The sequence below is a fragment of the Amblyomma mixtum genome, chromosome 10 (genome assembly GCF_055824585.1).
Source record: "Amblyomma mixtum isolate Tamu chromosome 10, ASM5582458v1, whole genome shotgun sequence".
Taxonomy (NCBI): domain Eukaryota; kingdom Metazoa; phylum Arthropoda; class Arachnida; order Ixodida; family Ixodidae; genus Amblyomma; species Amblyomma mixtum.
This window is the reverse complement of record NC_143021.1, coordinates 98,443,406-98,452,626: the sequence shown is the minus strand read 5'-3', so window position 1 is coordinate 98,452,626 and position 9,221 is coordinate 98,443,406.

Below are 9,221 nucleotides of genomic sequence, written 5' to 3'. Positions count from 1 at the left end.
AACTACAAATTTTCGTGTGCAAACAATTAAAACACCTCCAGAATGTTGACAGATCTCAGCAATTAAGCCTAAGTGAATGCTGAAAACTATTTCTTTTAATAGCTTCGCAAAAAAACGGTTTAATTTATGGTTTACTGTTCACTGCAAAATAAAATGTTCTTTGCCTCGATCAAATTAAACCCATATTATTTTGCTTCTGAACGTAACTGGTGGCATTTTTTTTATTCTTCTTACCTTGGACGCGGATTCAGATTGTCATCTTTGAGTGATCGGAACATCAATGTTTCTGTCTTCTGAAAAGTCACTTTTCTGGGCAGCTGAAGTTTCTCGCGGAAATCTGAAGTTTAGTGTACTGGGTCCTCACATTTTTCTACCACATGGAAACGGGTGCGCGTTCATACCCCAACACACCCAGATGCGCTTCAAGTCTTTGCAACCAAAGAACAAACATAAACATACTAGTATATTTTTAGAGGCAGGAGCCAAATAGACAAACTGCAGGTACGCTGGCTGCTGCTCCCACTTCTACTTTTAATCTTGCCTTCATTTAGGAAACATCAGTTTGAATGTGATTCCGTGCGAGGCATCCAAACAAAACAGCAGGCGTGGCCTTTATTATTATTTAGGCCAGTGGCATGTGAAATGGGATAGATATGATGAATAGATTTGTGCGGAAACCGTGTTATACTGCAATGGGCTCCAAAATTCCAAAGCCAGAATTCTCGCTATGTGAGAGGTGGACAATAAAAGTGAGTGTGATTGATTAGAAATGAATCTGTACACAATTCGACATAAGTAAGGATACGAAAGGTCTTGCTTCCAAGACGCATAGTGTGGCTCATGTAACATCCCTGGAAGACCTGAATTTCTGTGGGGTGCCAGCAACAGCACAACTGACGAAGACATATTCAATACTTGCGATGCAAAGCGAGCTATATGGCATAGGCCAGAAGTATACTTCTTGACTTCATAACACATGAGGCAAAATTTTCAAAATACACCAACTTTTCATAACATCCCTCGTCCTAGCGCTCGTCCTGTCTCCTTCTCTGTCTTTGTCCTAGTTTTATGCGCTAGTCTTTTAATTATGTATGTCAAAGCAACTAGCCCAGCTTTCCGCCTTGATAACATCCCTGAAATAGCAGTCAATTTTTATTCTCAAAAAGAAAAATAGGAATTTTTAACAAGTTCTAATTTGAGCAATAGAAACAAAACAATATGCGGTCAGGAATACTCGCAATAGTCCATCATACGTCATGTAAATGTCTTCACTTATTCGATCCGGTGTTTTCATTAACGGACTGAGTGAAATAACTTAAGTTCTCCCTGAGTGAACTTCATAGATTGCCGCTCTACAAGATGGCTCTGTATTCACTGTTCAGTGCATAGCGGACAGGGCAAGCCGTGAACTTGCAGAAGCGTAGTTTTTTGAACAATATATTCTGACACCAAAATTGCCTGAAAAAGCTCGGATATTTAAGAAGGTCACTCGAAAACACACTGTAAAAATCATAAATGGTGCGTCAATCAGGGGAATGCGAGAATATCATGTCGAAGCGGGTAGGAGTTTCTGCACATGGAGAATGTTCCGGATCTGCAGCTGAAAGATGGAATTATAATTAATACGCTGCTGATATTTCTGTCTTCGCACGAATAATTCAGCGACAAGCTGACGTCGGTGGTGGGTAGGGACACGAAGTGCATTGCGCGCGCGCTACTTTTAAGGGTCGGCGGCGTCTATTCGCCGTTGATGCTTCAGCTACCGCTTATTGGGCAGAAAAGTATAGTCAGCTTTGGTTTAGACGGCCTTAGTGAACGTGATGTCGGGTCAACTCGTGTTTAAGACAAATATTTCCTCTGCCTGCAGCACTCCAGCATTATTTTAATGATCGCGGAAAATATTTCGCAAAATGAGCTGACGTCTTAAACAACACGTTTCCATGTTTTCCATTCTTCTCTTTTTCCACGCACAATTTTCTGTATGTTTACGGTAACAGGGATTCTCGCTGTGATGTCGCGGCAGTAGTCGAATTGTCCAACGAGTCTTAAAATACTGTGTTACACGGGACAGTGTTAGTTGGTCTCCCACTCAGATATGATGCTTTTTGCTTCTAAAGTTTCCTTCTGTGGCACTCCGAGGAGCAACGTTCTCCTGTGGTCTATTCAGCGGAACTGCTTTTTAGGATCTTCTCGTTGTAAAAGCAGGAAACACGTTATCATTGAACGAAGCTACTTGACAAGGGCTGGAAAATAAAACTAAATATTTTCCGCCCCATAGCAATAAAGCACCATTATGACATCAAAAAAAAATTTCACTTGCTAATGACAGCTGAGTTTGAAGCACAGAAAAATGCATAGAAAAATTGCTTGTTAAGGACAACGAAATTTTCTTGTTCTAACTGTATGAAGCATTGCGAATGCTAATTATCAGCAAAATTCTCTGGCGATCTTTCATAATAAAGCTTCAATTTTTTAATTTATGTGCGGGATTGCGATGTCACCAGCATTCGACTAAAAAGGTCAAACAAAACTTTTTGACATGTAGGCATATAATGTCAATCCAATATTTTCTGAGTGCCATAGTTTTTGCTCTCATGATTGTTTCTTACAGATCTTGCGTTAGCCCACGCAGCACTCCTAGCATCAAAGTGGCAAACGGAGGACACACTTTGATCTCCACGAACAACGGAAACATTGTCTCTTCAGAAGGTTTGAGGAACAGTTCTGTTATCTGAAATTCTATGACGAAGATCATTACTACATTATCTAATTAACAACAGCTGTACAAGCTACCGCAAAACAATGTTTTAAGTGGGGTACTGGAATGCAAGATCAAAAACGCGTGACGCACTCACTTATTCGGTTAGAGAGGTATTTTTACTGCGGCTAAACAAAAGTATCCAGAAAGCAATAGGCTAAAAAAAAATCGACGAAAGAAAGCTTTCAGCTGGGAGCCCTCTGGAAATTAATGATTTTCACCTCACTCAATTCTCCACACAGAAGAAGCGTAAGCTTTTCTCACCAAATGTTCTCGATTGCGGAAGTGTGGGTCGCTTCAAGCCTCTTTCTTATAGCCCGAGGTGTGAAGGCGAGCTGGTGCTCCAGGACTGTGCTGGTCAAGGTCGCCTGGCACTTATCCAAGGTGCAACGTTTATGTGAATGCACTCCTTTGTTACGTTGACAAGGACATGTGTCCTGAAATTGTGTAGCTCTATCCCCGCAGTGTAGACATCTATTCTCATTCCCGCCGGGAGGCATTGTGCTTAGTATGTATAAGTACGGAAGGGACCTGGCTGAAGCTGGTGTCAGCGTGTCACCTTCTATTTGCTGAGCTTAGAGTAAGCCGGTGGGTATCGTCTACTACTGGCCCTTATGTGCTGCAGTAATACGAACAGGCCCCGGTAGCTACGTTTCAGTCCCCGTTAAGTAAGTGTCGCCTCGAGCAATGACGTGAGCCGCGTGGTTCCCAGAGAGCCCCGCGTGTACTGGTGTCCATATTCTAAGAAGCTTGTGTTTGGAGCTTGTACCGCCGTGTTGATGAATGAATCGCATGGACGCCGTACCTAGTGTTCCGCTGAGGGCAGTTCCTTGGAGGATCTCTGCGAGTCACTGATTATGGTCAGACACTCTCCCCTCACGTTGCCGATGGTTACTGCTAGAGGTGCTGTGACCACTTCAGTCTGCTGTGCATATCTGCAGTCTTTGAAGGTGACGCTGGCTATTTCTCTGTACGCAGAGTCGACTGCCGTCGCAGCAGCCACAGAGTTTTCAGCAAACCAGGCATCGTCGACGTAGAGGGCACGCGATCTACTCTCAAATAGTTTTCGAGAATATTGGCTCCCGGCTCCTTCTTGCATCGGGATCTGGAGGGCAGTACAGAGCAACATAAATTTGTCCCTGACGTCTACGACCTCTGATGCCCCCGAGGCAATCTCAGTAGCCGATTCTCTTCAGTAGAGACCCGCCGTGCATAGTTAGCAGGAGCCGTTCAGCTTGGGAGCTGATTTGCATCTTCTGATGTTCTAAGTAGCCTTTGGCCACGCCTAGGTCCCCTAGCTTGCTCGGAGAGGCCCGCTTCGAGAGGGCCGAGGGCATCGTATAGGCTTTGTGAAGTGGTGCCTCGGTACTTGGATTCTGATTTAGTGGGCTTCTGATATACCAGGCCTTACCTGGCTTGTACCACACTCACCATATCTTCTTCCCTAAACCTTTCAATTATTTGCAATTCTCGTTATCATTCGAGTCACATAGGCGGTAGCAACATGTTGGAACAGACGGTAGCCACACGCTCAGTATTCGCAGGGTCTGAAATTCTGAAATCACTTTCCTGCCAGGCGCGATGTCCACCTTGAGGAACATGTCATATTTGATTATTTCGGACTTTTCCGCTCAGCATCCGAGGCCAAACCCCTTTTTTCCCATGGAAAAGTGGGATTGGGAAATGTGGGATTGGGAAAGTGGGAAATGTCCCATGGAAAAGTGGGATTCTAATCAGTTAGAACCACTGATTAGTACAACATTTCACTGAGTAAAGGGAGTAAATGGCAGGAGACGAAAGAGGAAGCCACGAAGTTGGAGGAATATCGAAATTAAGGAGGCCATCAAAACAACGACCGGTGGCTTCAAGGTAACACAAAAAAGGAAAGTGGGCGTAGTTATCTGAAGAGGAAATAGGCCGAAAATAGAAATCTTATCGACAAAAGAAACACCAAGTTCAGGTCCTCGTCCAGGCTAAAATAAAGCAGTCCTCTGATCACTGGATGGCTGAAGTTCGCGTTGCAATTTAGGGGGGGGAAGCAAGAAAATTTTCGAACCATATAAGTTGGCTGGGTAAAACGAAACCAAAGAAAGCAGGAACAGGTTAAAAATGCAGAGAGCAAATGGTTAAAGAGAGACGACGCTGTGAACTATATTACATCAGTTGTAGGTGCGTCATTTGAGAACGACGCTATGGTAATCTCCCAAGTGAGGGAGCAACATAGGACAGCACAATAGAGAACAGCAGAGAACTGACTAGTCTTAGCTGGAGAAAGGCGGAAGAAAATATTCCTAACTCCACATTCGCAGGGATTGACGAGATTCCAATTAAGCTGATTAATGAACTTGGCCCAAGAAGAAAGGATGCGCTGGTAAAAGCATTGGAGACAATCATAACAAGTGAGCAAATTCCACACTTCTGGAGACAGAGTAAAATAAATTTGATTTGTAAAGAGAAAAGGAGACAAGATGAACATAAAATTCATGTGACCAATTACGATAACATCTGTTATATGCAGGCTGGCCATGCAGGCAGTGAAAATAAAAATGCAGTCATGGGTAGAAAGTAATAGGATACTCGGAGAACTTCAGAATGAGCTCAGAAGGAGTAGGCGCTTAGATGATAGCCTGTTCGGGCTTACAGAACGCCGAGAAATAGCAAAGGCGGAAAACAGACCTCTGTATTTAGCCTTTCTGGACATAAGAGGTGCATACGACAAGGTGAACAGAGATCTTTTCTGGGCCATAATAAAAGATGAAGGTGCCGGTCATGACGTAACCGATTTTCAACACGAAATCTACCAAAACAATAACGTTGAAATTGCATGAGAAGGGATAAAAAGTACAAAAACTGTGGAGGTACTCAAAAGTTTAAGGCGAAGTTCTCCTGTACCACCGCTGCTGTTCATGCTTTGGGTGATAAATATGGAAAGAAGGCTGCAAGGAAGTAATCTAGGTTATAATCTGTCGTACAGATTAGGTGGAAATGTCGTTGAGCAACGGCTCCCGGGTTTATTGTTTGAGGACAATATTGTAGTGAAAGAAGATAGCCAGGAAGATTTGCAAGCTCTGCTAAATTGTTGTCGAGACGAAGGAGATGCTCTAGGATTCAGCTTTAGCGGAACTAAGTCAGGTGTGATTATTTTTAACGCTACAACTAATGTAGAGCTCACGATACAAGGCCATGACATACCCACACTGTCGGAATACAAATACCTCAAGATATGGCTACACGAAGGGCAGATATACACAGAAGAGCACGAACAGTCTCTTACGGCAAAAGGGCAAGGAGAGGCCCGGATAATGAAACATAGTGCATAACGGGGCTACAACAAATACGAAGTACTAAGAGGTATTTGGAAAGGAATAATGGTGCCGGGGCTTACTTTCGGGAATGCGAACCTGTGCTTAAGGGACAAGTTCGGTCTAGATTAGAAATAAGCCAGAGAGCTGTGGGAAGATTAGAAGTACGCGTTCCAGACAAAACCACAAGCGAGGCAGTAAAAAGGATGTGCGCTGGACATCGTACGAAGCACAGAAAGCGCAGAGTAAAATATTATATGAAGAAAGCCTGAGGAGATTGGACGATGACAGTTGGGCAGCTAAGGTATTTAAATATTTATACAGAAAGAGCGTTGACACACACTGACTGAAAACACCAAGGAAACCAATCAGTAAGTATGCTGGAGACGAGGACGGAGAAAGAAAGAGCACTAAACGACAGGTTTAAAACGCGGAAGTTGAAAATTGCTTTAATTCAATGAAAAAGCAGTATAGTGTAGAACTATATCGAAAAACTAGAAAAGGCAGATAAGGAAGGAATTATTCTATGATAATCTAAGAGGAAGTGGCCTACTCTTTGAAACTAAGTCAGGGTGTCTTAGAACACGCAGCTGTGAAAAAAATTTAACGATGATGATGGCACATCTGCTGTGTGTGGTATGTGTGTGGTAGGTGTTATCCATCCACTTGTCGATGCAGGCACAGTCACTCTTCCTGTGGCCCTAGGGTTTGGTGATAACAATGATCATGTAAATAAATCTGCGGTGGAAGTTAGTAAAAAGCAGTTGGAAGATTGATGGCTGAGAAGCGGAGAGGTGCAGAAAGGTTAAAAGTGTAGGAAACCGTAGTGAAATAAAATGGCGGATTTTAATGTCAATTTACGCCACAGTTAAACAAATATAAAGGAAAAAAGCCGATCATGGTGGCAATTGCCACTTGCCCGCTTCAGAGGGAGCGCTTCTATCTTTCATCCATCCAACCTGTCCGGATAGCAGGAAGAGAGCGGAAATGGCTTCCATGCAAATTCTTTTTATTGCGAGAGCATTACATGGCTCTTTCGCGTCAGCAAAAAGTGTCCGCAAGATTATGTCGTTCTCTGAAGATAGGTGAAAGTGTAATTGTGACAAATAGTGTGTGATGAAATGTCGCCATGGGAAAATTTTTGTTGAGGTATAATGGCTTAGTTAAAATCGAAAAAGCGCGAATAAATACACTTACACGACAAAGTAGCCATGGACGTCGACATAGTACGTGTATGTGAGAGCAGCCAGGGACGTCGATATAGTGTGTGGACGGTTTGCTTTCGCATTGCTACAATGTGGGTCACCCCAGTGATGTGAAAATCGAAATAAAAATATAAACACAAAACGCAATATAATAAATAGTTAAAAAGAAAACAAAAATAACAACCGAAAGTAGTGGAGGGAGAAAAAATTGACGACGATGGCGATAATTCCTAATGAGAAATTGGAGCGCAACTCATCAGCTTTTTAAGCTGTTTGATAGATTGAGGCAAAGAATTCGAGCAAGACACGTATGTAGAATTACAGAAAACTTGTGATTTTCAACACATGCTCCTCCTTCAGGAAACACTCCAATAACGTTCTTGATTCTCATAAAGGAAGCTTTGTGGTCAGAGAAAGCGATGGATCTATGCTCGACTTGCTGCACTAATGCTTGGTTCTACGTTGCGCTGTGAAGTGATAGCAGCGACTGACTTATGCCGCGGACGGTGCTAGCGAATCAAGTGAACGTGGCTCTGAGTTTCGGCTTGGGATGCACGCACCGTCATCCTCTGATGCTTAGCCGCCGCTTCGGCAACCGGAAGACACCACGCGCTATCGCGCGGTCGCTGCCACGGCAGTAGAATGGACGAAGGGGGGGGGGGGTTAGACGCCAGTGCAGTGGCGAACGATGGCGACGGCTGCGTTTAGGCTTTCGTGTGCGAGAGAAATGGCGCCAGGAGCGTGCGTAGCTAGGGCAGCGCGCTGCCTGAGCTGCGGAGCTGGCCTTGAGGCACAAAGGCGACGCCGCGGAACGCAGGAGCGGGCACCAAAGAGCTGAGCGCGCAGGCTCTAAAAAAGAGGAGAGGGAAATACTCTCGCATTTTTTATCTTAAGCAGATGTATACAATTCTGTCATTTTTTGTGCTTTCTTGTGCCCGTGAATAACTCGGTGCCAGCGTAGCAACAAGTGAGCTCGGCGGTCGTCGAACAGAATGCCCGCCGCTCTCGGCGGTGCTCAGTTTAAAGCCGATAGCGAACTTTCGAGATAAATCGAGCAAGTTGCAACAACATTCTGGAACAACGAAAAATCGGCTCTGTCAGGAGGCGATCAACTGAGATATTTCTAGTTGCGTTTTGCATCGCAAACAAAGAGATAAAGTGGCGTGCCGGCAGCTAAAAATGAACAAGCACTACAAATACTCGTGGCAATTTGTCTTTGTTGAGATGTCCTGTAAGCACCCGCACAAAAGTGACCTTGTTGCGTAGTATGCGCGGTGGCGCTCTAAAATTGAGCAGGAAAGGCGAGTTGACGAGAGTTGGAAGATTTTTTTTTCCTGACTATTTAATTGCGACATGCATTCGAAATGAATCCGCAGCATTAATTATATCTGAAGGCTACAAGCAGATGTCTGGTCGCTTTTATAAGGCCAATATTTCGTATTTCGTCTTCCTGTAAAAGTAAAAAATTGTCAGAGTGAAGAAAGGAAAGGTTAAACAATATCCGGTTCCAGCAGTCTCTCGTCGATTAATACGAGCCTTGTCGCTAAGGGCGGTCGAAAAATATGCGGTCATCGATCATAGCTCGTCGCAGCTCTTTGTATCTACTGCTGATAGCATTTACATTTTCTCAACGCTGCGATCAGAGAATGTGAAATGAATCGAATCACAAGGAACTGAAAAATTTATACCTTGCCTTTGCATGCCATCAGCGACTCTGTATTTGAGCAGTAGTTTAACTTCTTTCGTAGTTGGAAATAACTGTAGTCCTTGGAAAAAAATGAAGAGGATTGTGATTTCACTTGGCGCATTTTTGATAACTTTTTCTGGTAAGGCTTAACCGTGTTCTCTTTTTGTGGTGTCACAGTGACGTAAGCACATGTTATTTGCGAGCTATTTTGTGGGCTATAAAACGGTACGAAGGCAGCCAGCCTAGTGTCTCAGGCAATCTAAGAAAGT